General features: G+C 39.6%; 1 non-coding gene across 1 annotated transcript; it reads right to left on the minus strand.

Annotated features, from left to right (window-relative positions):
* Positions 1-4858: 4858 nt before the first annotated feature.
* Trnap-ggg (transfer RNA proline (anticodon GGG)) lies at positions 4859-4931 on the minus strand. Its single transcript has one exon. It is a non-coding gene; the product is annotated as a tRNA-Pro (tRNA).
* Between the last annotated feature and the right edge of the window lie 1128 nt (positions 4932-6059).

A 6059-nucleotide genomic window follows, 5' to 3' on the forward strand; every position in this document is an offset into this window, starting at 1 on the left:
GAAGACTCGCTGAGCTTCAAACTTTAAAACAGCATTGTGATGTTTACCTCTTGAGAAATAAAGGACGATGATCGTCACGTAGTCACGCAACGTTCTCGTTTGCTCGTTTGTTCGTGTTGATGTCATGTTGTTATCTGTCTTTACTGCAAACGGTTTATAATAAAGCCATAGTCGAACGGGAACTTGCAAGTCAATTATATTCGGACGTCAAGGGATCGAATCCAATATCACGATAAAAAACACAACAGCATTGAAAACAACTTTGCGAAAACACTTTTGGAGAATGCCTGAACTTAGAAAGCTGGACATGATGTCGATCTTTTCAACGTTTCTTTGCGAACTTGGCCAGCAGATAGGCACCATGATGACGATTTTCTGAGCGATCGAAACTGGTTTTCCCTGGGTTTCGCTCGGCTTTGTTCTACATTTTTCTGCCGGTAAAGCGAAGATTCAGGGTAAATTAGTCGAGGATTTTTAATTCCCAGTAATTCTACTTGTAGCACTGCTTTCCTGAAGCGACGATCCCTGTAACAATAAACAAGCGGATTAAACAACGAATTTAACTGGAACGCTATTCCTATCATTTTCAATCTCAATATTGCTCGGAAAGCTGGAAAAATCTGTCGAATACTGCTCACAACAACAGGTAAGATCATCGATGCAAACAGTGACATGGTTATCAAGGCAGTCGTCTTGGCAACCCTGGCTTGGAGTTTTGCTTGAACAAGAGCAGTCACTTGACTTGTAGGAGCGGTCGTTCGCTTGCGCAGTGTCAAGTATATCAAAACGTAGCAATATGTGATGGCAGTGAATGTGGTAAAGACAATGACAATTCTGTAAATAATCAAGGGGTAAACGACTAGTGGTTTTATTGCCTTCAGATCCATTATAGTTCCTGGAATTGTTGTGACAACCGCTAATGTCCAACAGACTTTTGCCAGCCATTTGAGGCGACGTTTTGTCACAATTACTTTATAGTCGTTCCATTTTCTTACAGCCACGTACCTATCCCAGGCAACAATCGCCAAGTGGTAGAGAGAGGAAAACAGCATACATGCCATTAAGTTAGTACTTATTGCTTGTAGGACGCAGACTAGACCCAATGAAAATTTTCTGGAAATAAGTAAGGCTGCGATCACCAAAATTGGGAACATCACAACAGCTGTCAGAAGATCGGCAATTGCCATACTAGACAGCAAAATGTAAGAGTTCTGTTGCAATTCTTTCCTCCGTTTCACGACTATTATCACTGTTACGTTCAACAGCACGATGATGGGTTGTAGAATCATTCCGATGACCACTATAATCCATGCAAATATCGGCTGATTTGAGTCCCAAGGTACGTCCGACTCTTCCCAGCAAAAGGAAGCCGAATTTTTATTCGTAAAGTTTTCGTAGATTCCTCTCGTTTTGTTAGGATTCATTGTTAATTAACGGTGCTATCCCTGCTACACTTGGCAGAATATAATCGCCTTTCACGTGTAGTCTTTACTTGCTTTAAAGCAGTCAATCAACTTTTTCGGATCAGGATCATCAGGAAAGTTGGACAATTTTAAGATACAAAATGCTTGATTAAAGTGGTACACATTTCATTAAAAAACATGTTGCGGTTCGGAAAAGTTCACAAGAAATGGCCAATAAGCTTTTGAAAAGAATTAAGAGGTGAATTAAAGCGTTGATTTTCATTTCGGAGAAACAAAGGAAAGGAATTTCGGTTGCTAAAGTAAAAAGTTTTTTTAAAATAAGTACTGTCATCAGAGAAATGACGTATTTTTTATTACTTAATAATTGTTTTGGTGCATTGGAGTTTATAAGATCTTCCGTCATGTGATGATTGACATATGGTACGAAAAGTTATATCTACTGCGTCAATCAAAGTTTAATGAGATGACCAACATATAGTTGCTGTGCTTTTGACAACAATACGTAATAATTGCAAAAATAGCCGGTGAGCAAGAATACCTAATAACATCCTCTAACACGGGCATATTACAAAGCAAAGATAACAACTTAAGTTTCGAACGAAACACAACCCCCCAACTCTTCGCTCTACACGCCTACATCACAAAGAAGTATATTTTCCGTCCAATACCTAATTCACACCAAAGAAGCACGGCATTTTACATTGCCTTCGATGCCATGTGTTCCTGAAATAGAGACTGTTCCGTTGACCAAAGACGTCAAATACGTAGGAACAGAATCGCATTTAAATAAATTACATTTTAACCTAAAATGTAAAGTAAAAGGCCCGTTAATAATAGTCCTTACAAATACAATGAATATAAAAAGATTACAAGAAACGACAGTAAAATCGACCATAGACTTCTATTGCTGCCTCCGTATTAGGCGACCGGCTCACTTCTGGTTAGTAAACCAGTTAGCAACTTGTCAGAAACGGGTTAGCAAACAGTAAGCTTAAAGGTGAGGTAATACGGTCAACATTTTTAAATTGCAACCGGATGATTCTATAAACGTGTTTTTAATAAAAGAAAAAATTAAACGTTAAGAAAGAGCCATTTTTGAGCCTCACAACCCTCCTATTGAAATGCTAAAAAGCGCCCTTTATCAATTTTTCACGGCCCCAAAAATTAATCCCGACTTCAATGGGCCTCAAACTTTTATTTCATATAATAAAAAATAGGGGTCACAGCGCGATTTTAAAAGTTAAATTGGTTTTTTCAGCGTTTTGTGGATTCATTTTTTTTTTTTGCAATTTTGCTACTTCTCTCATCGTTGAATAAAGAAATTTGCACCTGTTTTTGTGTTGCACTCTGGGATATTCACTATGGCAACAAGTACACAAAGAAGAAAGTTTTTTCACCTCAAGTTTTGAGTGGATATCATTTCCTTGATTCTTTGGAAAGATTGGTCCTTTTTTTGGAAGTGGCTCTTAAGTGATTATCTAGAGTAACGTTGTAAGAATATTTGTAGTGAGAAATCTACGTGATTTGTGTTGTACACTGCAGTGGAATCCAACCCGTGCGGCGCGGAATGGAAGTGATCATCTAGCCACTTGCATTTGTCAATCGTTTCTTGTGGTGAGCTTGCTTTCCTTTCTAGGCCTTCTAAAGCTCATTAAAATTAGTTTACTAATTTTTGTTCAGTACTTACGTCCGTTATAGGACGCCCCTCGATCTTTTTTTCCAATTTTGGCCGTTCTTGGCGACAGCTGATTGTACAGAACAAAAACAATAAATGCTTGCATCGTGCTTCGTGGTAAATTTTGAACAATAATATTAATTGCACTGAAAGTATTGATCCCAGATCCTGTGTGGTTTTCTTCGAAGAATTGACTACATTTGGTTTTTCTTAATTTCGGTGATAAATAACCCTGTATCATTGTTGAGTCACGGTGGACTTAATAAAGATGGCTCCATTGAAATAATTTCTTCTGTGCCGTTGTCGTTCTCCCGCTCCGAATCCTCTGATCGATCATTGCTTCTAGCTTTTTTCAATTTGTCTTAGAGATAACTGTTCCGAATTAATCTTCCAAGAAATTTCTATGAAAGTCAGCGCGTGACTGCCCGTGACAAAATGATTGCGTGTTGCGCAGAACGTATGCGCAATAACAATAGGTGGCACTGTCCTTAATCTGATTGGTCAACGACGAGTTGTTTTCATACGGACAAAATGGCGGCCGATCACGTCCGTCAGCGCAAACGAACGGTTGCTGCTTTATGTATTCTGGTTTTCTAGCTTATCGTAAGAAACGAGTAGCCTTCCCAATAAATACCGTAAGATCAACCGTAAAGCCAGAGGAACGACTCGCTGTCTCATTGAGGTTCTTCGCAAGCGGCGAGAGTTTTCTTTCCCTCCAATATTCCTTTCGGATTTCGCGACAAATAATTTTTTTCCAGTAATGAACGAAATGATATATGAAATGAATCATACACTGAACTGCAGATATGAAATCAAGTAAAGCTATGATCCTCGCAGTTATGGACGCAATTTTAGCAAGACCTACAAAGCAATATACAAAACAGTGGGACCCGAGTTTTTTCACGCCAAAGACGGAAGAGGAGTGGAAAGGTATTGGTGTTAGAGAAATTCAAAGCTAGATGGAATTTCCCATACGGGCTGGGAGCCATGGAGGGAAAGCGAATCCCAAATTCGGGCTCACATTTCTCTTACTACAAAGGCAACAACAACAAAGTGCTTCTGGCTGTGTTTGGGCCTGACTACCAGTGTCTTTGGCTGAGTGCTGGACCCAATGGTACGGAGCCCTGTTAGTGCCACCCACGTGTGTGTATACTTTTTATTTTTTTCTGGCGAGACTTTTTTACTTTAGGCGTGACTCTTGTTTTTCTTTGTGTCAGTGGCGCGACTTTTTTTATTTGGCGCGACTTTTTTTTATCTGGCGTGTCTTTTATGCCAGCGCCTGGGTAAGGACCTTATGTATTCCTTATTATATTATAATGAATATTGTAAGTAATAATCTTATAAACCCTTGTATACCCCTACATACCCTTGTATACCTCTATATACCCTCAAGAGAGGACGAGGTGAGAGAACGGATCCCCATGCCCCATCATAGTTTTTTAAAAAATATATTTTTAGTTTAAGTTCTCGTTCCCAATGCCGCGCTTAACTAAAGTTTATTTACGTCATTACAACTGTGTGTGTGTGTGTGTGTGGGGGGGGGGGGGTGGGGGGGAGGATCTGCTTGCTTATCTCATCCTCTTAATACCCTTAACTACCCCTGTAAACCGCTATATATACCCTTGTAAACACTTGTATCCCCTTGTATACTCCTATGCTGCCCATATACCTTTGTATACTCTATATACCAAGTGAAGCTATGATCTTCGCAGTTATTAGCGCAATTTTTGCAATTGCGTAGAGAAGCCTGAAAAATTCAGGACTTCAACGGGGTTTGAACCCGTGACCTCGCGATCCCGGTGCGAGGCTCTAACCAACTGAGCTATGAAGCCACTGACGTTGGGAGCTGGTCATTTGTCGGTTCTAATGGTCCCGTGAGGAATGAATCAATGATGAAATGGTATATGAAATGAATCATAGTTCATATATGATTCATTTCATATACCATTTCATCACTCTATATACCCTTGCATTGTATACCCTTGTATACCTTAGTATACCCCGAAAAAGCGTGATTTATGTAGTTGGCAAGTGCCATTCCACTTAAGATCTCGTTCTCCTCTACGATATAATTGACAGCTTGACTTCGTTACGCCCCAGGAAGTAGTTTCACTACTTTCCACCATTGTCAAGTGCTTTGATATCTCATATTGACCACCATAGAGAAAGTTGAAAGCTAACGTTTCGAGCGTTATTGATAAAAAAACTACGAAAGCATCCAAACGCTTGTAAACGCTTGAAATATACGGACACACTTACAAACGCTTTTTAAATTTATACAGGCACTTATGTCCAGAAAAGCACTTAAAGGTATACAAGGGTACACAGAAGTATACAAGGGTTTATGCGAGTATACCAAGGTATACAAGGGTATACAGAGTCTACAAAGGTATATAGGCAGTATAGGAGTATACAAGGGTATACAAGTGTTGACAAGGGTATGAAGAGGATGTGGTAAGCGAGCAGATCCCTTCCTTACACAGGCACCTGATTTGCCAGTTGTAATAACGTAAGGAAGCTTTAGTTAAGCGCGGCATTGGGAACGAGAACTTAAATTAAAAATAAAATTTAAAAAACTATGATGGAGCATGGGGATCCGTTCTCTCACCTCACCCTCTCTTGAGGGTATACAGAGGTATCCAAGGGTATGTAGGGGTATACAAGGGTTTATAGGATTATTACTTACAATATTCATTACACTATAACAAGGAATAAATAAGGGCCATACCCAGGCGCCGGCATAAAAGACACACCAGATAAAAAAGTCGCGCCAAGTAGAAAAAGTCGTGCCAAATTAAGAGAAGTCGCGCCAAATAAAAAAAGTCGCGCCACTGACACAAATAAAAACAAGAGTCACGCCTAAAGTAAAAAAAATCTCGCCGGAAAAAATAAAAAGTATACACACACGCAGGTGGCACTAACAGGGCTCCGTAATTTCCACAGATGAAGCACTCGTAGAT

The sequence above is a fragment of the Montipora capricornis genome, chromosome 12 (genome assembly GCF_036669925.1).
Source record: "Montipora capricornis isolate CH-2021 chromosome 12, ASM3666992v2, whole genome shotgun sequence".
NCBI classification, from domain to species: domain Eukaryota; kingdom Metazoa; phylum Cnidaria; class Anthozoa; order Scleractinia; family Acroporidae; genus Montipora; species Montipora capricornis.